Raw genomic sequence first — 25,168 nt, 5'->3', positions numbered from 1 at the left:
GCCTTTTACGGTCTAGTTTCTTGAGTTCTTTAAATATTTTGGAGATCAGACCTTTGTCAGTTGTGGGGTTGGTGAAGATCTTCTCCCAGTCAGTGGGTTGCCTTTCTGTCTTAACGACAGTGTTGAAAAAGCTTTTGACAAAATACAACATCCCTTCATAATAAAGGTTTTGGAGAGAGCAGGGATACAAAGAACATACCTAAACATAATAAAGGCAATATACAGCAAGCCAACAGCCAACATCAAACTAAATGAAGAGAAACTCCCAGCGATCCCACTGAAATCAGGAACAAGACAAGGTTGTCCACTCTCCCCATATCTATTCGATATAGTTCTTGAGGTCCTAGCTAGAGCAATAAGATACAAAAGTAAATCAAGGGGATACAAATCAGAAAAGAAGTCAAACTTTCACTGTTTGCTGATGATATGATAGTTTACATAAGCCCAAAAATTCTACCAAGGAACTTCTACAACTCATAAACACTTTCAGTAATGTAGCAGGATACATGATTAACTAAAAAAAAATCAGTAGCCCTTCTGTATACAGATGATAAAAGGGCTGGGAAAAAAATCAGAGAAACAAAACCCTTCACAATAGCCACAAATAGCATAAAATATCTCAGAGTAACTCTAACCAAACAAGTAGAAGACTTGTATGACAAGAACTTTAAATCTTTGAAGAAAGAAATTAAAGAAGACACCAGAAAGTGAAAAGATCTCCCATGCTCTTGGATAGGTAGAATTAACATAGTAAAAAAAATGGCAATCTTACCAAAAGCAATCTACAGACTCAATGCAATGTCCATCAAAATTCCAGCAAAATTCTTCACAGACCTCGAAAAAACAGTGCTACATTTTATATGGAAAAGAAAAAAAAAGCCCAGGATAGCCAAAACAATCCTGTACAATAAAAAACTTCTGGAGGCATCACAAGTCCTGAAGTCCTGACTTCAAACTCTACTGCAGAGCTACAGTACTTAAAACAGCCTGGTATAGGTATAAGAACAGACAGCAGGACCAACAGAACTAAATCGAAGGCTCGGATATTAATCTACACACCTTCGAACACCTGATTTTTGACAAAAAAGTAAAAAATATAAAATGGAAAAAAGAAAGCATATTTAACAAATGGTACTGGCATAACTGGATATCAACATGTAAAAGAATGAAAATAGACCTATATCTATCACCATGCACAAAACTCAAGTCCAAATGATCAAAGACCTCAACATAAAGTCAGCCACACTGAACCTTATAGAAGAGAAAGTGGGAAGTACACTTGAACACATTGGCACAGGGAACCACTTCCTAAATATAACCCCAACAGCACAGACACTGAGAGAAACAATTAATAAATGGGACCTCCTGAAACGGAAAAGCTTCTGTAAAGCAAAGGACACCGTCAACAAGACAAAATGACAGCCTACAGAATGGGAAAAGATCTTCACCAACCTCACATCAGACAGAGGTCTGATCTCCAAAATATACAAAGAACTCAAGAAACTGGTCATCAAAAGAACAAATAATCCAATAAATATGGAGTAGAGACCTAAACAGAGAACTCTCAACAGAGGAATCTAAAATGGCTGAAAGACACTTAAGGAAATGTTCAACATCCTTAGTCATCAGAGAAATGCAAATCAAAACAACTCTGAGATTCCATCTTACACCTATAAGAATGGCCAAGATCAAAAAATACTGATGACAACTTATGCTGGAGAGGTTGTGGGGAAAAGGGAATACTTCTGAATTGCTGGTGGAAATGCAAGGTGGTACAGCCGCTTTGGATGTCAGTGTAGCCATTCCTCAGAAAATTAGGAAACAACCTTCCTCAAGACCCAGTAATACCACTTTTGGGTATATATCCAAAGGATGCTCAATTGTGCCACAAAGACATGTGTTCAACTATGTTCATAGCAGCATTGTTTGTAATAGCCAGAACATAGAAACAACTTAAATGCCCCTTGACCAAAGAATGGATAAGAAAAATATGGTACATTTACACAATGGAATACTACACAGCAGAAAAAAATAACAACATCTTGAATTTTGCAGGAAAATGGATAGAGCTAGAAAACATCACTTTGAGTGTGGTAACCCAGACACAGAAAGATAAGTATCAAAAAAGATAAGTATCATATGTTCTCACTCATAAATGGTTTAGCAAAGAAAACCAGCCCACAAATAACAATTCCAGAGAAGTTAGGCAACAATAAGTACACTAAGAGAGACATACATAGATCTAATCTACATGGGAAGTAGAAAAAAACAAGATCTCCTTAGTAAATTGGGAGCATGGGGACCTTGAGGGGAGGGCTGAAGGGGAGAGGAGAGCAAGGAGGGTAGCAGTGCTCAATAAAAATCAATTTAAAAAAAAAGAATCACCATCTCCAATTTCTAAATTACAGTTTACTCAGCTTCTCTTATCAATAGTAAATAGAAAATCATCTTAAAGGCCTTCAGGGAGACAAAGGACTAGGAGAAAGGTCCAAGTGGACAGCTTTTTACTCTCTACACACATATGTATTTTTGAATATATTAAGCCTATGTCTGTGAATTATATGCATAATTTTAATATATATAATATAATTTAGTCTTCCTTTAGCAATAAAAATTGTATGTTTCAACTACAAAATATAAAATGGTTATTGCATAATGACTTCTTAAAAATACAGCTATGATTAAATAAATTAAGTGCTTACTGCATTTGGTATTTATAAGGTACCAAGAAGCATGCTACACTAGACTCTACTACTCTCAAGCCACTAACTGTTCTGTGCTCATCTATGCTGTTCTAATTGCTTCGGGTCTCACCTTAAATGCTAGCAATTCCCAAAGCCGGCTTCTTCTCACCATTGGCCAGCTAGCTGAACGCTGAATATTAGCTCTTAGATAATCCATTTCCTCCAAAGCTCTGCTTGTCCTAAACCAGAATTATCCTCTCCTTCAGAACTGATTGCCCTTTCCTCCACTGCCCACCTCGGTGTATAAGCAATAACAGAATCTATGTCTTTCCATTCCCACAGGGACTCAATACCCATGAGTTTCCCTTCCTGAGATTTTTATTAATATGCTGGCTATTCAGTTACATCTATTCAAAGACATAGCCCTTCTCACCAAGACTCCAGTCTCCACACTCTCTGCATTCCGCTCTATACACTGCTCTGGACTTCTTTCCTCTCTTTCTCTCTCTGTCTCTTCTTCTAGTTTTTTGGATTTTGCATCAATCTGACTATGCAGCCCAGGATGACCTGAAACTAGAAATCTTCCATCTTCAGACTCCTGATTAAGGGTGTGTGTAGGCTTGATATTTCCTGATGAAAATCTGGTCAGTTGTTTTCTTGCTACATAGTGTTCAGGCTCACAACCACAGCATCAAATATATGAATGCTACCATCTGAATCCAGACTACTCCCCACCCTTTCCAGCCTCATAGTCCACCAATTTAATCAACACCAAGCTCTAGCTTCACCCACCTACCCCCAACCTGCACAGCAAGTTCTTGCCAGATTCCTCAGGGTCCTACCACATGTTTTTCCCCTAAGTTTTAGGCACACTGCTTCGTCTATATAAACTCTCACTTCTCCCTCGATGTGGTTTGCTCTTACTGGTCCTTTAGGCTTGAGCTCAGGCACTTCTGTCTCCAAACATTCCCTAATTACCTCTGCTTCTCCTCTCGAAACACTAGTTTGGTTGTCCTGTTGATTTGTTTTTGCCACTCTGGGGAAATCTGGTATGCTGACCTGCAATTTCCTCTTACTCTTCTCATTCATATCAACTGTACATTACTTGAAGCCAAAGGCCCTGTCTACTGTCCTGTTCCATGAGAGACACGCATAACAATAAACACTGGTTATACCTTTCCTTCCTATGATCACCTCATTACTGTCCAATACAGATGGAAAAAAGCTGAGGAGATGAAAGGCCAGTCCTACTTCATCTCCCCCTTTACTCCCAAATTTTTCTGTGCCAAATGTGCCAAATGTTTTAAAACTTTGCAAAAATAACCCTCCTGAGATGTCATTAATAACGTATTCATTATAAACCTTTTTAGCTATATAAAGGGCATCCATCCAGCATGTTAGACTCCTTTTCCCTTAGAGAATGGGTAGAATTGGAGCTAGCGCTGTAACTCAGTTGGTAGAGTGTTTTCCCAGCATGCATGAAGCCCTAAGTTTGACCCTCAGCATTGCAAACACCAAGTGAGAACAGACTAGGCTACATGAGGCCTTGTCAAAGAAAAGAAAATGGTTCTCTGATCCTTCCCCTTCCAGGAACAGCCATATTTTCTCACTCAGTGCCAGTCTCATCCCTAAGACACGATGGTGAGGGTCAGAGTAAATAAATTTGACTTGATGAGCACAGATCTCTCGGGCTGCCATCAGCTCTGGCAAAATGGGCATTGTTACCATCGGTGACCCATTTGCTGACCTCAATGACATGGTCTAGAAGTTCTAGTATGATTCTACACAACACAGTTTCCACAGCACAGTCAAGACTGAGAATAGGAAACTTGTCATCAATGAAAAGGCCATCTCCATCTTCCAGGAGAGATCCCACTAACATCAAATGGGTGATACTGGCACTGAGTATGTTCTGGGACCTGCTGGTGTTTTCACTATCACCAAATAGATGGAACCCGCTTTAAAAATGGAGCCAAAATGATCATCATCTCTGCCTCTTCTGCTGATACCCTCTTGTTTGTGATAGGTGTGAACCACAAGAAGTATAAAAACTGACACCAGATTGTCAGCATTGTCTCTTGTGCCACCAGCTGTGTACCCTCCACTGCAGGATATTTTATCACATTGTGTGAAGATGTGTCACTATTTTACCTGCTAAGACACCTGATTGGTTTAATAAAGAGCTGAACGGCCAATAGCTATGCAGGAAAGAACAGATGGGACTTCTGGGTAGAACGAGGAACTAAGGGGAATGAATCTATACATACATGCAGGAAACACCAGTGAGACACTGAGGAAGTAAGACATACAATATGGAGGAGAGGTAACTAGTCATGTGGCAGAATGTAGATTAATATAAACGGATTAATTTAAATCTTAAGAGCTATTTGGAAAAAACTAAGCTAAGGCCAAGATTTTACAATTAATAAGAAGTCTCCATGTCATTATTGGGGAGCTAAAGGTCCCAAAGAATGTCCAATAAAAAGTTCAACTACATCCCCCAAGGGTCAAGGTCATCAATAAACAACTTTCATCATTGAAGAACTCATGACCACAGTCCATGCCATTACCATCACCCAGAAGACTGAGTGTACCTTCTGAGAAACTGTGATATAATAGCCTTGGTGCTGCTTAGAACACCATCCTTAGCCAGGCAGTGGTGCCACACATCTTTGATCCCAGCACTTGGGAGGCAGAGACAGGTGGATCTCTGTGAGTTCAAAGCCAGCCTGGTCTACAGAACAAGTTCCAGGACAGGCTCCAAAGCTACAGAGAAATCCTGTCTTGAACACCCCCCCCCAAAAAAAGAGAACACCATCCTAACATTCACTGACTCTGAATTCTGAATTAATCCAGAGATAAAAGGGAAGTTCATTGGTGTGTCCACTATGGATCTGACTCACAACCTGGAGAAAGTAGCCAAATATGATAATATCGAGAAGGTGGTAAGCAAACATCAGAGAACCCCCTAAAGAGCATTCTGGGCTACAGTGAGGATCAGGTTGTCTTGTCTCCTGTGACTGTAATAATGTCATTTGCTCTTCTATTTTTGATGCTTGATGCTGGAGCTGGCACTGCCTTCAAAGACCACTTTTGTCAAGCTCAATTCCTGGTGTCAATGAATTTGGCTACAGCAACAGGGTGGTGAAACCTCATCATCACATGCTCTTGAAAGAATAGGAAGCCCTGGACTTCCTATTCCCAGAAAGAACGTGAGAGAAAGAGAGGCTCCCAAATGCTAGTAATTCCTATCAACTCAGGCTACCCCAACTCAGCCACCAACGCACTGAACATTTCCCTTCACAATCTCTATTTCAGACCCTCAGAAGAAGAGGAAGGGCTTAGGGAGTCCCACTCTTGCATATACTACCAATAAAGTTCACTGTGCTCCCCAAATAAGAAAGAAGAAATTCAAGAAGTATTTTTTAAATGATTGTACCCCCACACTTCTTACCAAATGACTAGAGTCAGGTGACTGTGCTTTGTTTTTTCAATGCCACAATTAAGTTATTAGTGGTTTTTCTTTGAAAAACAGCACTGGGACACATATTTATGTGAATGAAAAAAACTTTAACTCAATCTTTCCATAACTCTTCCACTTTTAGTTTCTTGTGAGGTAAAAACTTACCAATTTGTTTAAAAATATTTCGTCATTCTTTTAATTATAAGGTTGTGATGCAGGGAACTGAAAATGAGAAATTCACATATGAAACATGACATCATCAGTTATCTGAACTGTATACATGTACAGAGAATGTAAGAACTCAATCATGCAATGTCTTTTAGATGTTCCACTTTCTATAAAGTTTTTTGCCTGAATATTATATATAATTAAATATTATTGAAATATATGTAAATATAGTTTTCCCTAATGGTATCTAGAAGTACTTTGTATTTTCTTATAGAAGTTAAAGATATAGTTTCCTCAGAAATTATAGTCAAAATTTTAAAGTACTTAAAACTAAGTAGTCAAGCATGGTGGTGGGCACCGCTATAAGTTCTAGCACTCGAAGGTGAGGCAGGCAGATATCTGTGAGTTTCAGGCCAGCCTGATGTATATGGTGAGTTCCAGGATAGCCAGAGCTATATAGCGAGACTCTGTCTCAAAAGAACAACAAAAGAAAAATAAATAAATAAAATTGGCTTGTTATGAATCCCAGCATACAGAATGAGGAGGTCTGGACAGAACATTAATTTTCTAAGCTATTCTAATAAAATCTTGATCTTTTTTTGAAGTAAATACTCAGATTTTAAAGAAATGATGCTAACATTAGCATCAGGATACCTTGACTCCCCGGTGTTGCTGTCACCGGCATTTAAAAGGTTGCTGCATAACTACAGACAAGTCGGCTAATATGTCTGAGCCTTGGTTTCCTCATTTAAATAGTAAAAGAGAGGAACTAAACCACTAACAAGATGATACTAAGTTTAGTAAGAAATCATCATCAAAGTATTTTTCAGGGAATCCTGGTTTAACTTAGCACTTCAATAATCCTATCAAAATAAAGTCATCAAAACAGACAGAAATAATTTTGCAGTTGGGTGTATGAGATCCAGGGTAAAGTCTGTCCTCCTCTTGTTCTGGCAGTGCTGCCCAATAGCTAGAATCACCTGCTTCGTTTCCTTTCTATAGCCAGTGCCACCATCAGAAAGTTATGGAACTTTTACAATGTGAGTTTTTTCATTTGCAGAACAGAGACGGCAATGAGGCCTATCTTATAGAATTGCTGAGAGCTAGGAAAGGGAATACTTATAAATGCATAGCAGTCTACCTACCGAAGAGTAAAAACTCATCAGTGTTAACTGTTGGTACAAGTTGTAAGCATTGGCAAATAGAGTCCTTACATTGACAAAGGTTAAAAAAAAAAATTGCAACAGCATCAGAATAGTCACTGTTTACAATGTACTTTCTTTACATTTGTAAAGTCCTTTAAATTAAAAATGCATAAAAAGACCAAAAAAAAGCAATAATTTCCATTACCCCAAATTAGCCACTTATAATTGAACTCATTTAAAGAGACAGCTGTTGTCAATGTGACAGGCTGTAAAATGGCATCTTGTAGCCCATTCCTTCCTTTTGCATTCATTTAGGAAATTGCTACTTTAGGGGTTTAATAATGATCAGTACATGCTAAATTTCTTGTTATTTGTCTGGAAAACCTGTCACCTACACTCGCAAATGAAAGTTAGCTTGCTGTCTAATAATAGTGCAGCCTGAATAATGGCTTAGATAATTTGTCAGATCTTGAATTTGCAGGCAAATGGATGGATCTAGAAAACATCATATTGAGTGAGTTAACCCAGGACCAGAAAGACAAATATCATTTGTACTCATTCATAAGTGGCTTTTAGACATAAAGCAAAGAAAAAACAGCCTACAATCCACAATCCCAGAGAACCTAGACAACAATGAGGACCCTGAGAGAGACATACATGGATCTAATCTACATGGGAAGTAGAAAAAGACAAGCTCTCCTGAGTAAATTGGAAGAATGGGAACCTTGGGAGAGGGTAGAAGGGGAGGGGAGAGGAAGGAAGAAGAGTGGATAAAAATATATAGCTCAGTAAAAACAATAAAAATACAAAGAGGAAAAAAGATACTCTCAATCAGTTCTTTCCTTCACAGAAGTGACATGTTACATTTCCTTATGTCTCACTCTCTGTTCGGCAGATTTTGAGATGGTCCCTAATGATCTCTGCCTCCTGGTATTCATGCTCTTATGTAACCTCTGACGCAATGTGGGCCAGGCTTACTGACTCACTTCTAACAAATACACCAGATGTGGTGGAATGTCACTTCCCAAACCAGGTTATAGAGATGCTCTGGCTTCCATCTTGGGTGTTTTCTTTCCCTCTTCCCTGAATCATGCCTCCTAGGGTAAGTCAACATGAAGTCATGAAACAACCTGGGAGATGGGTGCTTGTGAATAACTAAACCTAGCAACAACAACATTTAAATCCAAATGTAGAGCAAAGCAAACACTTTTTTTTTCATTTGAGTCTAACTTTAGAGTCTCTTAATCATGGTCTTGAAATCTTCAGGATGGTGGTAACTTTTACCCAGTACCATCATCTCTTTAAAATGAATGGAGCATATTCGTTCAATTTTTTTTAAGCAAGCACACAGTTTATGCTATATGCTAATTACAATTTATAAGACATAAAAAAAGACTTACATTGCCAACATTTGCTGGAAGAACAACATACACATGGTTATATATAGGCAGAAATTAGCCTACAAAAGACTAGTCTTAGCAAGCTAGAACAGTATCTAGAAAAATTACTCTGACATAGACACAATTTGTCATCAGTACTCCAGTCCTGTTTGGTTATTGTTGTTTTCTTTTAAATATATGTTTTTAAATTATGTGTATGTAGGTGTACAAAGCAAAGCTGTGAGGTGTACAAAAGAAGATGTCCAATGTTGTGGTGGTCTGAATGAAAATGGTCCTCATAGACTCATAGGGAGTAGCACTATTAGGAGGTTTGGCCTTGTTGGGGTAGTTGGCTTTGTTGGAGGAAGTGTGTCACTGGGGACAGGCTTTGAGGTTTCAGATACTCAAGCCAGGACCAGTGTCTCTCTCTTCGAGCTGCCTTCTGATCTAGATGTAGAACTCTCAGCTATTTCTTCAGCACCATGTCTGCCTATATGCAGCCATGCTTCCCACCATGATGACAATGGACTAAATCTCTGAATTGTAAGCAAGCCCCCAAAATTAAATGTTTTCCTTCATTAGAGTTACTGTGGTCATGGTGTTTCTTCACAGCAATAGAACACTAAGTCAGATATCCTGGAGCTGCAGTTTCAGGTGGTTATGAGCTGCCCAATGTGGGTGCTGTGAACCAAATTTAAGTCTTCTGCAGGAGCAGTGCTCTTACTCTTAAGCACTGAACTATGTTTCCAGTTCCCTACCAGTCCCATCTTTATATTATCTCCCCAAGCCCCCCTTAGTCTATGCCTAGATATTCTCCATCATTAAGGGATGCCTTGCTCAGCCTTGATGCAAAGGGAAGGCGTTTGGTCCTGCCTCAACTAAATGTACCAGGCTTTGTAAACTTTGCATGGGAGGCCTTACCCTTTTGGAGGATTAGATGGGGGTGGGTTAGGGATATGTGTGTGGGGGAGCAAGAGGAGGAATGAGAGGTGAAATTGTGGATGGTATGTGAAATGAATAAAAGTTTTTAAACAAGAAAAATGTTCAAAAATAGGCCAACAGCATTTTAGCACTAGAAATGCAGCATTCTAAATATCTGTAAAGTTCCTTTGAATTTCAGAGTTCTGCAACATTGTTAATTTTGAGTATATATTTTGCAATTATTTAGACTCTTGGAAGAAATCAGAGGCACTTTTAGACACGTTAATTAATGTATTCTAGAAAATATTCCCAAACATATAACCATTTTCAATCATTATTACATCACTGTTGAATGATAACCTAATTCCAATTGTGTTATCCAATGTCAAATCCATGGATGAGTGGTTCCAAACTTAATGTCAGTCCAATAGAGAGGAAATAAAGACATTCCTTGTATCACTTCAAATCTGTAAGGAGCTGGTTATATCATAGCACTGAATACAGAGTGATGTCTCCCATTTTGTCCACAAAGGAGGTCTCTGTCTTCCTTGGGTAGTATGCCAAGGATACGATCATGCTGTACCAATACGGAGTTTAGATATGTCTACCATGTTCTAAAATTTGCCTTTTCCTTTTCAGCAGTTTAATCAATGCTGGTTAAAACTGTCACATTTCTTAAACAATCCAATGAGCTCATGAAAGCTTTTTACACTCCAGGTGCAATGCCACAGAGAAACGAGCCTAACTTGCTCACTATATTCCAAGTGCCTACCAACAAGCTGAAAAAAAAAAGTAGCAATTTAAAATCCTAAGTAAAAAGATAAATAATTTGGGCTGGAGAGGTGGCTCAACAGTTAAGAACACTGGCTGCTCTTCCAGAGGCCCCACGTTCAATTCCCAGCACCCACATGGCAGTCTGAGTTCCAGTTCCAGTGGATCTGACACCTTCACACAGACATACACACCAATGCATATAAAATAAAAATAAATAAATATTTTTTTAAAAAGATAAATAATTTTACTCATGTAGGAATTTACCTCCATTATAGTTGCAATTATAACAAAATGAAGAATTCTCTAAAGCAATTAGATAATCCATTAATCAAATCACAATGGACTGTACAAAATAAGTAGATGTAATCAATAGGTCTGCATCTTGGCATAGTAATTATTCTTCGAAATAATAAAAAATTATTGGTAGAGATGGGGATGTAACTCAATAGCAGACCTATGGCTTATAATACACAAGGTTCTCTGTTCCATCCCCAAACACACACATACATACACACATACACAAATACAGTCTTAAATACACTGTTATCTGCCTTATACAAAGAGCAAACAGAAAACACTTTTCTCTCAAGCTAAAAGAGTTCAAAGTTGGGGGAAAAGAGGACATCAGTACTTCTGACCTCTTGCCCTATGTTCTAAAGAATTCATTTGGCTAATCTCAAAGGCTATCATCTACATGAGTATCTTTTCAGTTCAGGAATGTTATTTCAACAATGAATCCATTTTATACAAATCCTAGTAAAATAAAAAAAAACGGAATGACATTAAGATTTCTTATAAGAGAATTTTATCAGTAACAGCATACTTTATAACCAAGTATTTTAAAACTGTTTAGAATAGGGATATAGTTCAGTGATAGAGTGCTTGCCTAGCATGTTAAAGATCCTGGATTCAATTCTCAGTACTACATAAACAATGTTTTTATCCTTTTTGGTAACCTTCTGGTATATAAAAATATTTCCAAAACCCAAAACAGTATATGTGAATGCTTTGTCAAATGTCCAAATGACAAGCAACTTGAAAAGATACTGAATATATAGGATGTAAGAGCTGTTCTGCTGGAAGAAAGAATCCAAATGAACTTGAACTGAGAATTGGACATCATCCAAACTAGTGAAATAGCATTCATCTTGTATTCTTCATCTAGTGAGCATCAGAAAGAATCTTCTGAGGGCTTGGATAGGAACTTCTCAGCCATCCAAACATTGATATATTTGCACTCAGGAGCAGTTTAGTCCTGCTACAGGGGTAAGATCCAGAAGACTCCACACTATCAGTTAACCTTTGAGAAAATTTGTTACTGAGGTATAATTTCAGGCTATACTCAGACTTAATCAGAATCTGCATTGTAACTAAATTCTGAAAAGCATAGAATTGGGAAGTATTGCCAATTTGGAAGGAGGATTACATAATGTCCCTCCTTGGGATTTCCATAAGGATGGGATACTGAATAGTTCATCAAGCCCCCCAAGTGATACTTAAGTAGAAGGAGGCAACATACACGAGCAATTTGTAAAATACCAGGTTTGACAGTAGCTTATATACAAAGACATAAGCAGCTAGGGATTTCTCAACAAAGTAAAATAGCAATGCACACTTGAATTATTAAGGTAAATTACACCACTTCTGGGAAATCTGGCCATGTATGCTACAGTGATTAATAGCCAACAATGATTATGGGCAATGAAGATCAAGAGAGTCTATCATGAGGAATAGCTGACTAAGAAGACATTAGGCTGCAGAAGAGCTATGAGGAGACTGTAGTACTTACTAGTCACACACTTCAGGACTGTCTCAGGACATTTCATTCTGCAAATGTTTTTCTGAGCATCTGCTATGTGCTGGGCATTATGCCAAGAATAAGGCTATAGAAATGCAAAAACAAACTACTCTAATTTTTTGGCGGTTTCTGCTTAATGAAAGAAATTTGACTGTTATTCTAGAAAAGAGAATTCTAGCCAGTCAAAAGACATTTAAGGAAGCCCCTTCTGTCTGGGTTATAGCTTCTACAGGCCTGAACAGACAAAAGTGACTCGGCTCCCCAAGCCTGGAAGGAATGGCTAAGAGTGGAAGAAACCACAGCCAAGGCACAGTGCAGGGGACTAGCAGGCCAAGGTTAATATTCAAGGAGTATAAGATAACTGGGGACAATATCATTACTTTAATATAAGATTAACTAAGAACTGTCACATTTAATTTAGCCCAAAACAATGTTTTTAACTTAACCATAGCTCAGATTATCAGTTAGATTTTGTATGTAAATGATATGATGTTAAATTTCCCTAAGACTTAAAACTTCACATTAACATTTTAAGCAACCATTCTGCTTATTAACTTAGCTAGTCTTGCTTTTCCCAGCTACCCTTCTACAACCACCCCTCGTGTTCCTTGACAGCTTCAGAGTTCTTCACCCACTCTAAGTTCCCCTAATGAAATCCAGATCTCTTTCCACCCATAGAGAGGGAGGGCTTAACTAGATGCCATAAAGAAAAGCAATATGTTCAACAAAACAACCAGTCCTTTCTGGAGAAAACGATGAATAATTTTGAAAGTCTAACAAGTTTTTAAAAAAGGTTAAGATAAACAATAAACCATTATAAATAATTTTGCAGATTACATAGCAACATGGGAAGTACTTATAGAGATAACCAAAAGATACAAAGTTGTATAATTCCAGCTATGTAAAAATTATACATAATAAAAAAGCAAGAAAAGGATAAAATTTTAAAGTTATTTTCAAGTGTATTAGGGTATTTTCTTTTTATTTAAAATTTATTTTGGAGGAGTTGGAGAGAAGATTCAGAGGCTTACTATTTGACGTTCTCATAGAGGATCCAAGCTCTGTTCCAGTACTCTTACAGTAGCTCACAACCATCTACAACTCCAGACCCAGGGGACCTGATTCCCTCTTCTGATCTTCAAGGGCACCAGGCATGAACATATATACATGCAGGCAAACATAAACAAAGAAAACTAATCTTAAAAGTTAATTTTTATGTTATTTTAATGAGAGTGATGGGAATTTTAACTCAGGTCCTCATGCTTGCCACCAACCATTCTTACTCTCTTGAGCCATCTCCCTAGCACATTACTTAGAATTCCTGTGTCAGTATTGCTTTTTTTATTTTTTCAAAGATTTCTTTACTTTTACTTTATGTGTATGGTGTTTTGTCTGCACGTGTATCTGTGACCGGCATGTGTACAGTAAATGTGGAGATCAGAAGGAGCTCTAAAATTAGAGTTATAGACTGTTGTTAGCCACCATGTGGATGCTGAGAGCCAAGCCTGAATCCTCTGCAAGAGCAGCAAGTGCTCCTAGCCACTTAGACATCTTTCCAGCCGTATTTTTTACTTTTAACACATACTTTTATAATGAAAAGTCTCAGGAAACAAAATAAGAATAACTCATGACTTAGTATAATAATTTTTACATTAATAAGAAATAAAGTAGCAACAGTGATGTAACTGATCTTCATGTTTGATTGGGTCTTTGTCCTTTAAAGATCTACATATCTGGCATCATATGATGTGTGGCAGAGACTATTCTTGGTAAGTGGAAGCAGAAAGAGGGGAACACAAGAAGAGTTCAAGGCAGCAGATAGGCCTTAAGGGCATGTCCCCTTCCTCTCCCACTTCAGCTGATTTCTGCCTCTATACTATAAATAAGAACACTGACTGCTCTTCCAGAGGACCCATGTTTTTTATTCCCAGCACCCACATGGTAGCTAACAACTGCCTGTAACTCTAGTTCTGGAGGATCTAATGCCCTCTTCTGCCTCTTTGAGCACTACATGAATGTGGAGCACATACATACACTCATTCACATAGAAAATTTTTAATTAATTAAACAAATATTTTTAAAGATATTTAAGTTTATAAGCAAGTAAAAACTAAAAAATAATGTCATTCATGTTGTTAGAAGAAGAGGAGAACTCAAGCATTTGTGGAAAGTAAAAAGGACTTTGTTCGGCAACCGCCCATGAACTCTGAGTAAAAGCAAAACTAAATTTCTGGATGCTATTTTGCTTTTCACCTTATTTGATCTTGCTTAACATCACTCATGCCAAGTTGAGTTTTTTTTTCCTCTTCTTTTTCCTTGCCCACAGTTCAAAGACGTGAAAGAGGAAAGTACACAGCAGTTCTATTACAGTTCCCTGTCCCCCGGAAATGCCTTGAAATAGAGCTTTCTGGGATGGGGTAAACACTACCCTTCACCACCAGAATCACAAGGACTGGCTGAGACTCATGACCAAGGTATCTGGATTGAAATCCTCCATATTTGTAACAAGAAAATAACACACTTACCCCAAAGATAAAATCCTAAGAAAGTCCCTAGAGTACGATGATGCTCAAGAAATGTTCATCTCATCCTTTTATCCCACTTTCTACCTAAAACACACACGTAATACCCCCACTGTAAAGCGTCATGAGTCCTTACACCTCATGCTACCCTTGTATCTTCCTCTCTCCTTTTCTCTAACATACTCAGACCTTGTGCCCCAACTGATTGCTAAGTCCCAGAAAGAGGCCAAGATAAGGAAGTAGGGGATGAGGAAAGGAATAAGGCTAGGGGAATTCACTGCATTTGATCTGCTTGCACTCCTCATCCAAAATGTACAGGATCCTCTCAAAGAACCCTCCCCCAAATAAAAATCTCTTCTGGCTTCATACAGGCACTTTGCATCCATCGTCCCTTTTCAGGTAGGCTAGTAACAACTCCTCCAGTACCTGAAGTTACTATACTATCTTTATGGTTTCCTCTATAGACAACCTACACCTCTCTAAACTACTTCTCCTGGAATTAGCCTGAGTTGAGAATAACAACATTTCTTTTCAAAATTCCAATAAAATCCCATGCACAGTCTTCCATTTGATATCAAAGGAAAAAAACATTCCCCCTAGTTTGGCTCTAGACCTCTACAATGCATCGGACTTTGACTGATTTAATATGGGCTTATAAAGCCTGGAGTGACTGTAGTCACTCAGGATTGAGAAAGAGATTTGACCTCTTTTTACTGTGTCTTGAGACATAGCACGCCAAGGGCCTCAACTCTATCAGCACCCACCATGTGCATGCTGCTCCTCTAGATGACCTGGTAAGTTGACAAGAATCTGCCAACTTATTTTTTTTTTAATTTTTAAATGGCATCCCAATGAAGAAGATCAGAAAGTTAACCACTGCATGAAGCACAAGAGATGGACGTAGTACAAAGAAAGGAGTGAATGAAGTAGTGGGGAGGCAGGCTTGTTCCCTATAAACTATGGGGCAGTCTCAACCTTTCTAAGCCTCTATATTTTTTATCCTTACTAAAATGAGGTCAGTAACATTATACTTGAATGATATTATTATTAACACAGGGCTACTGCATGGTACTAATAATATCTGTAACAAACTGGTTCTTGTCATCAGACTCAAGTGGCACGGGTAAATGAACTCTAGCTGGAAATCAAATTCTATAGCTTTACTGGCATTCTCCCCTTACCCCCCAATTTTAAAACATTTACTTTCTTTTAGAGGTAAATATATTACAATATTACCAAATATAATAAAACACACAGGAAACTTGCCAGTTAAAACTCCTGAAATAAAAATATTCCTGGCCTGCAAGATGGCTGAGGAGGTAGACACTAATCACCAAGCCTGATGACTTGAGTTCTGTCCGCACATGCAGGAAGGAGAAGACCAATTCCTCCAAATTAGCATAAGTACCTTAACATGTGTACATTCACACACATGCACAAAATAAATATAACTTTTAAATTCTCTAAGTAAACATTTTGGAAAGCTATACCGACAAGAGTTCCATAAGGGTGGGTTTCAGACAATTATAAATCAGCAAGTGATCGAGAAAGCAGAAGAATCTATTATGATGACAGTGTAAGAGGGAAGGGATAAAAGAGGAGATGATAGCTTTAAGTATCTAAAGGGTTGTATATGGTTGAACAACTAGCTATGAAAAGTGGGTGAATCAAAGCTTCCAAGATAGAGGCTGGTTACCTTTGAGGAAGAATGTTCTTAAGCTAACAGGGAAAGTCCGTACATAAGAAGAGTTCTCAGCATATCATCAGTGGGCTTACTAGAAAACTCCATGGTCACTTCCTGAGTGTCTATAATTCCAATGTCTAGTTAAGTCACCAGAAAGAAATATAAGTGATAATAAATAGAAAATGGCTCACATGTGCCAGCATTTCTTATCAGGATAACAACAAACACTTAAGAGAGTAGAGGAAGTGCTCTGAGTTAGTCTGCTGTGTTACAGAGGGAGTTTTACTCCTTTTGAGTTATTCTAGCAGCCCTGCAAACAGAAAAAAATATCCAAGCCAACACTACACTTAAAAAGCACAAGTACAATCTGCAGCACTATTTTGTGTAATGATTCTAAGAATTTAATCAAAGGCAAAATAATCTTAATATATATTGATATATTATATATTAATATGATGTGTTAATATATTAGTATATAAATATTCTAAAAATTGTAGCCACTAGAAAGAAAGAGATTCAACATTGTATTTTCTTTGTTCTACCCTTCCCTCCCCACACACACAAAAAAAAAAGGTAGAGTGGCTTTAGAACTAAAAGATAAAAAGAGAGGATTCAAAAGAACAGAAAAACATGAGAGTGAAGCATATGAGTTCCTTACTGAACTTCTAAATGTTGGACTTGTACACTAATGGGCACAGCACCATCTCTGCTCATCTCTTCTTTTTCCCTCTCCACAATGAGCTGGTTAGCAGGAGGCAAGGACATAAAAGAAGAAGCTCATCTTTCATCCAGCGTGTTTGCTGCTTTCCACGGCTATCACAATTCAGCACAGAACATTAGTGCCCATCACCATGGAGGCAATTGTAACGTCAAACCCAGAACTGTGAAATCACAAAATACAAGACACATACAAGTTCTGGAGAGTGAGCAAGAGAGCAGAGATACCAGTAAGGAACATAAATCTTTACAAGTTCTTTTGAAACAATTCAGATTTTTAAGTCATTTTGTTCCTTTCAGAATATAAAGACAATATCTGTTTATTTCAAATTAAACTAATTTTTTCTGTCCACAGAAGACATTATACCCAAAGCCCAGCCTTCAGACTCAGTGAGAAAAGAATGCTCTATTAAGGGCCATGCAATTAAGAGCAGACACCTTCATAATGAAGTGTGCCTTTCACCTGAAATGAAGAAAGTAATCTTTGGCCTAGATCGTGAAGTATTTGTTGTAATACTACCCTTTGTGCACTATTAGCCAGGTGCAAAGTGCTACCGAAAGTATCCAGTTTATTATCCAAGAGAAATGAAAGAGGGGGGTGGTGCCTGACACAGTCAGAGAGGTCAGGGAGAGACCTCAAAGGAGGGTCAACTGAGACAGAGCTGGCAAGGCCTGATGAAGAAGAGAAGCTCATTTTTAGCAGAGGAACATAGGAAATCCAGAAAATTCGGGGCTAGAGGCCTCAAGTAATCCATCATTTCAGGACTTTTCTGAGAACTTAGGACCTGAAAGGTCACAGGCCTGAGGGCCAAATAATTAAAGCATTAAATGGGAAAGCAGCTCCAGGCTAGAATTGCTACAGTGAATGTCCTGGACTTAGCAACCACAAAGAGCCCTGGGTGGCCCTTGCCTGAGACATTTCAGGGAGTTACAGAGCTAGAGAACAGAGGGCTGAGCCACAGGAGGTAAGGAAGTAGAGAACACAGATAAAGCTACCCCCAGGAAGCTAGGCTCAGAACAGACTGGGCTAACAGGAAACACAGGATCACATTCTATTCCCAGCCAACACCTCTTGTCTGAGCTCCAGACTGGCCTTTGAATTGTTCTTTTTACCTATCTACTACATTGATTTATAGTCTGGCCTCCTCTCCATCTGTTCTTCATTCAACAGCTAGATGGGATGATCTTTTCAAAATACAGATAAAGACCATCTTATGCATCATTCAAAATGTATAATGACTTCCTGCTGCCCTTGGAGTAAAAAATCTCAACTCCTTGCCAAGCTTGTAAATCCTTGGATGATCTAGGTTCTGCTTTCCTGCCATCTTCTCATCACCTCTCCCTCCTACCTGATCTTACCAATCTGCTCTTTTCAAACCTACAACGTTCTAAGCAGGTTTTCACCTTAGGACCCTTGCTCAGACCACTTCTTCCACCTAGAAATATTCCTCTTTTTTTACCCTCCCTCCTTCAACTAAAGCAGCCAAAGGGGAGGTCATCTACAAAGATCTTCTTTCTATCCAATGACCAGGAGGTTCACCTCCAGCCACTTCATCTGTGCTTCAGTATTCCAGTCATCCAAGCAGGATTTTCCTGGTTCTCACACTACAGACTTAACTCATTTTTCTCTGTTGCCTAATAGCTGTGTAGGCCTTAAAGGGCAACAGTATCTGCCTCCAGAGCTGTCCAGAAGGTTTCTTTAGAAGGTACATGAACACCCTAGTTCTCACTTCTCTCCTGGCCTTTGCAACCACCTGCCTCCCACCCAGGAGCCAGTTTTAGGTCCTCCAGTCCTTCTCAATCCTTATCTATCCAGGCAGAAGACCCTCTTCATTCTGCCTTGAAACTGGAGTGAGGTCCTGCCTCACTCTTCCTGGAGTCCTTTCACCACTCTGGGCAAACATTCTTCCTATCCAGCCTCTTCTCAGCTTTTTCTCGTTTGGATTTACTTAGCTCCCATCCTAAGTGCATAAAAGCCTCAGTCTCTTCCCTCATCTGTTGGTCACTGATACCCTAGTCAACTTAGGAAACCACAATTTGAAGCCAGCACATATTCATAGGAGTGGGTCTTCTCTTCCATACAATCTGGATTGTAAATGAGTACAAATATGTCTATTTTTTTTATCACTGAGGTTTCAGCAGTGTTGTCTATTATATAAGCTAGTGCTTCTCTACTCATAAACTGAGTTTAGGTATCTGAGAGAAGGCAGAGCATATAGTGGTGAAGAAGAAAATTTATACAAGAGCCTGGTGTAAGGATTAGAAATAGCCTAATGTCACAGAATCTCTAAACCTCATCAAGAAACTCTAAAATAAAGTTTCTCATTTGACACTCGTCATCACCACTCGCTGCTGTTCTTACAAAGGGTTATAAGTGAAAATAACTTAGAGGGCAAGTCACTAGTAAATGGAGGAGCCAAGACTGAACCACAGTTTATTACTTGACTTGCATCAGGTCTCTCAAATCACATTCTTGTGTTATATCAGAGGTACTCTTGGCTGGTGTACAAAGGAGCTGGGATGAAGGGAAAAGGATAAGTAGTCTCGTAGAACTGATCAAAGACTGTGGAAGTCTTTAAATACCAATCTGTGGAGTGTAACTTTCATCCAACAGACAATGGGAAGCAATAACCAACTCCCACTTCCAAGTTCCACAACAGTAATTCGATATATCCTCCTTCCTTCAAAGACCTCACTGTACTATCTGCCCTTGACCAGTTAGTGCCAAAGGCCCACCCACTTCCAAAACAAAATGGCTTTTACAAGGGTAAAACTTCAGCTCCTCCTTCCCACAAAGCCAGCACACTGATCAACCTGGCTCTCATGAACCTGCCAAAGGAGTAAAGACTCACTCACAGGAACATACTCAATCAGTGAGAGAGGACTCACTCTAACAAGATTTTTTTTTCTGAGGCGGACTGTAGCACAAATAATAAAAACCCAAGATAGATATTGGGGTTCAAGCTGAAAATCAGAAAAGCAAAGTACCCAAGCCACTAGAGAGCTCTTACCTCTACCAAGGCTCAGACAAAGCAGCGATCCTGCAATGTTCTCCACCAACCTCAGACTCTACACTCCACTAAATTCCTGTTTCTTCCCCTTTATATTCCTCTCACTGCCCAGCCATTTGGTTCCTGTCTCCACCTCCCTAGTGCTGGGATTAAAGGCAGTGATCCCAAATTCTGGGATCAACTTTGTAGGAGCTCCATTACTCTTTTAGACAGATGCAATCTTGTGTAGCCCAGGGTGGCCTTGAACTCACAGAGATCCATCTGCCTCTTCCCCCACACATACACCCCACCTCCACCCCACCCCCACCTCCCGCCCAAGTCCTAGGATTCAAGGTGTGTGCCACCACTCCCTGGCCTGTATGGCTGACTAGTATGACTGCTTTGCCCTCTGATCTTCAGGCAAGCTTATTTATTAAAACACAAATAATACACCACTATAGCGGACCACACAGGAACCAAGCACATAAGAGCTCCCCTGAGCAGTGCTTCACAACTTTTCTGTTAGTCCCTTTGTACTTAGCCATCCTAGAGCAAGAAAGGTTCTAGAGCAGCTGACCCACCCTGCAAGGCTCCATCACCAACCATTCCATTATTTTGGTTTTCCAAATAATCACACAATCACGAGCCATATTGTGATGTTTCAGCCAACAATGGACTGTATATATTATAATGGTTTCATATGATTATGATGAAGCTGAAAATTCCAACTGCATGGAGCTCATACTATACTTTCAGTTTAAACACACAAATACTACTGTATCATAGTTACTTCTAGTATTCAGAATGGTAGCATGCTGTACATTTTTATAGCTTAGGAACATAGATTATATCATTATCTTAATCACTGTTCTATTACTGTGAAAAGACACCATGACCAAGACAATTCTTATAAGGAAAGCATTTAGTTAAGGGGGGGTGCTTGTCTAAGGTTTTAGGGGCTTAGTCCATTATTGTCACAACAAGACATATGGGAGCAGGGAGCATGGAGGCAGCAGGCAGGTGAAGTAACTAAGAGCTACATCCTTCTCCACAGGCAGACAGACAGACACTGGGCATGGCAAAGGCTTTGACTTCAAAGCGCCCCCCCCACTGCACCCACCCCGTGACACACACTTCCTCCAACAAGACTACACCTCTTAATCCTTTTTTTTTAATATTTATTTATTTATTATGTATACAATGTTCTGTCTGTGTGTATGCCTGTAGGCCAGAAGAGGGCACCAGACCTCATTACAGATGGTTGTGAGCCACCATGTGGTTGCTGGGAATTGAACTCAGGACCTTTGGAAGAGCAGGCAATGCTCTTAACCACTGAGCCATCTCTCCAGCCCTACACCTCTTAATCTTAAAAAAAAAAAAAAAAAAAGTTCTTTGAGAACCACCACCACCACCTTTTTCTTTAACACCAAGATGCCTGGTACATACCAGGCATTTACAAAAATTGCTTTGCAAACTGAATACTCTTGGTAACTCAAGCATTACAAAGAGTACCACAAAACGGCAGTTTCTGGGGGCTTCTAAACTCTGGGAGAAAAGAAATGTGATACTAAAGAGATAACAGACTGTTCACAGGCTTTGTCCAGTGTTCCTCTGCTTTAGGAGAAAATGTTTTTCTAAAAGGGAAAGAATACTGTGACTTCCAGGGGTTTTTTATTTCTAAGACAGAATATTTTTATTTTAAAACTGAAAGTTTTTATTACTTGGGATTTGCTAAACTTCCACTACCATTATTTTCTAGGCCTCTCAGTGCGTAAAAACAACTGGGTCCCTGAAGTTCAACGGTAAAGCAGGGGAGGGGAGAAGAAGGGAGAGGAGAGGAAGAGAGTGAAGACTGACACTCATGACTGAAGATGTGGAGGGTATACTGGAATGCAGCTGGGATGTTAACTGGCTCATCAGCTGAAATCCTGGTTTCTCTATCTAATAGGAAATAGAAATCCAACACAGAACAGAGCTAATCAAAATTTTAAGCTCAAGGCCCACAGCATCCACTTCCTACAGTCATGGCTGCATTCTTCCCCCCAAAAGCTTCAGTGTTTGTGTATGACAACCTAGGTGGTAGGTATAGAATTAAGTATCTAACAGGACAATTCAAGAGCAAAACCTCCTCACAAGGAGTAACAGAAGCTTCTAAGCAGTCTGTCAGGGAGTTCCATTCCTTGCAACTACTTGTTTGTAGTGATCCTCTTGTCATGGAAAGAAACAAATATTCTTAGTAGAAATAAAAAAACAGGGCAGCATGGTTACTGGTATTATGATACTAAGTTCTAGTCATATATACATCCCTTATGAATAAAATTCCTTTTGTCTTTGCTATGTTATTAAGTAAATTTTTCTTTTAATCCAGTACCTTCTGAGACAGAATTGAGCGGCTTAAGTTAACTTTATGGATCACTAAATTACTAAAACTTGTGAGTTTGTGATAAAAAGCTTTCTAAATTGCACTATTCTTTCCTTGCTTTATGAACAAACCAAGCCTGAAAAGTTATTTGTTTTGAATGGGATAACAATAATTATTCATGAGCATTCTTCAGTTAATTTGTTAAGCAGTGTTGTTTCTACCCTTACCTGGGTCCCTTCCAGTATGGGTGCCACTAATGAAACATTTCCCAGCTTCTGCTATCAGGTGAACTGTGGAAAATGAGCTAGTGAGAGCCAAGGCAAAGGCTCACTACTTCTGGTGTCATCTCTTTTAGACCCAGCAGTCAGCTTTCAGATTCATAGCTGTCCCCCTCCCTTACACCCCGTGTGCCTGTGTGTGTGTGTGTGTGTGTGTGTGTGTGTGTGTGTGTGTGTGTGTGTGTTTCAAACAGTTTTGTGTAGCCCAGCCTTGCTTGAGCTCTACATAGCCTAGGTTAACTTTGGACTCCTGATTCTTCAACCTCCACCTTCTAAGTGTGGGATTATGGGCAACCATATTTTTGAAATGCCAGGGGTGGAACCTAGGGCTTCGTGTCTGATAGGCTAGGACTCTACCAAATAAATTGCATTCCTAGCACTCCAATGTTCTTAATCACCATGGACACACTACCCCAAAACAACCTAATTATAAAGAAGTGCCAGGCATATGTATATGGGAGAGGAGTGTTAAATATATATTCTCAAATTCCTCTCCTCCAGATAGCCTCCTGGACCTATGATAGAGTCTGGGGTGTGTGTGTGTGTGTGTGTGTGTGTGTGTGTGTGTGTCTCTCTCTCTCTCTCTCTCTCTCTCTCTCTCTCTCTCTCTGATTTTGTTTGTTTTTTTCAAGACACGTTTTCTCTGTGTAGCTCTGGCTGTCCTCTCTACTCGCTTTGTAGACCAGGCTGGCCTTGAACTCACAAAGATCCACCTGCCTCTGACTTCTAAACGCTGGAATTAAAAGTGTGTGCCACCACCACCTAGATGTATCTCTTATTTTTAACATAGTTTTTATATACATTCTAGAAACACAATAGTGCATGTCACCAGGGCAGACCATTTGAATTACAATGAACTGGGTCAAAACTGAATTCTCCCAGAGACTTTACATCTTCTAGGTCAGATTTTTAACACCCTCCTTTGAACAGAATCCACTAATAAGCTGAAGCTCCTACATACTGGTTTTAACAGCTCTTGCCTCTTCCACTACTTGGACCTCTACTTCACCTCACTTCCTGAAGACCTAGCTCTTCCTTCTCTCAGTTCCATACATGCTGCCATCCTTCTAATGGCTTCTCTAGCCTTACAGACAACTAAAGCAACACTTCAGCTGCTCAGTTATGTAAGCTCCTTGGCATTAGCCATCTTCACTGAGTTCACTTCAATGGTTCATTTCTTTTACAAAACAGGGGCATCTGTCGTGCCCACTGATTTACTTCAGCTCTGAAATCTCCCATGCCCATGTCACTCTAACCACATCCTGTATTATTCATCACTCCAAACACTCATCCCTTGACTTCATCAACACCTCTAGTCCTTTCTCCTTGCCATGTAGCCTTGACACCCCATCTGTCATGTTAATCACTTTCTGACCAATACCCTCAGTGCCACCTGCTTCACTGTCCTTCTGCCACTCACCCTTAGCAAATCCCAACTCTGGCTCAGTCCAACCATATGCCTTCTTTGTTCCCTAAATTAGGCAGTTAAATGCTACTGGTGTCCCAGTTAATCAATCTTCTCTCATCTTGATGCTGCCTAGCAATCGCAGACTTGGTTTCAAACTCCGTCTCCATCATTCTGATCACAATTAGTTGCCAAGACGTTTCTTTTTTCCTTGGCTTCACCCCACTTATTCTAAGAAAACAACTCCATTCTCTATTCATTAATTTCTATTGTCAACTTGGTTAGATTAGTAAACATGTAGGTTATCTGTAAGGCATACATTTGAATCTGTCTGTGAGGGTCTTTCCAGAAAGGATTAACAACAGAGGAAGGCAGTTGGTAAATGCAAGCAAAACCATCACATGAACTAGAGTCACATCTTAATTAAAAGGGGAAATGGAGAAAAACAACTTTATGCCAAAATGCATCTTTCTTGGATTCCTGACTGTGGACCCAATGTGACTAGTTGTCTACACTCTGTATCACCGTGCCTTCTCTCCATGAACAACTGTGTCCCTTCTTAAACCTAAGTTGCTTTTAGACAAGTATTTGGTCATAGCAATGAGAAAAGTATACAAAAAGGGTGGAAGCCATTATGCTATCACTCACCTATAAGCAATTTCACTAGAAAATACAACCATGCTCAGAGAGTCCTATCCTGAGGGCTGCCAACTTCATGATACCTGAGCTGGTCAGTTAATGGGGCCCTGTTCATTCGATGATTTGAAGTTCCCTGGAGGAACTGGAGCATTCCTGAAATAAACAGTATGTTGGTGGGTAACTTACTAATGTTTTTATTTTATTTCACGCATATGAGTGTTTTTGCCTGGATGCATGTA

At 39.3% G+C, this 25,168-nt stretch overlaps 1 protein-coding gene across 7 annotated transcripts in view; it reads right to left on the bottom strand.

The window, feature by feature from the left end:
- Zhx3 (zinc fingers and homeoboxes 3) overlaps window positions 1-25,168 on the bottom strand; it is a 117,396-nt gene that overhangs the window by 85,192 nt on the left and 7,036 nt on the right. Inside the window, exon 1 of one of the 7 annotated variants that reach the window (XM_050151074.1) lies at window positions 13,364-13,455. The exons of the other annotated variants lie outside the window; for them this stretch is intronic. The gene's annotated coding sequence lies outside the window, so the exon portion shown is untranslated. Of the gene's footprint in view, window positions 1-13,363; window positions 13,456-25,168 lie in introns of those variants that run through there. 7 annotated transcript variants of the gene reach the window in all.

This window comes from Alexandromys fortis, unplaced genomic scaffold, assembly GCF_014885135.2.
Source record: "Alexandromys fortis isolate MF-2015 unplaced genomic scaffold, M_Fortis_MF-2015_v1.1 scaffold_27, whole genome shotgun sequence".
NCBI classification, from domain to species: domain Eukaryota; kingdom Metazoa; phylum Chordata; class Mammalia; order Rodentia; family Cricetidae; genus Alexandromys; species Alexandromys fortis.
The sequence above is the reverse complement of the archived record's forward strand: the minus strand, read 5'-3'. Positions and strand labels throughout refer to the sequence as shown.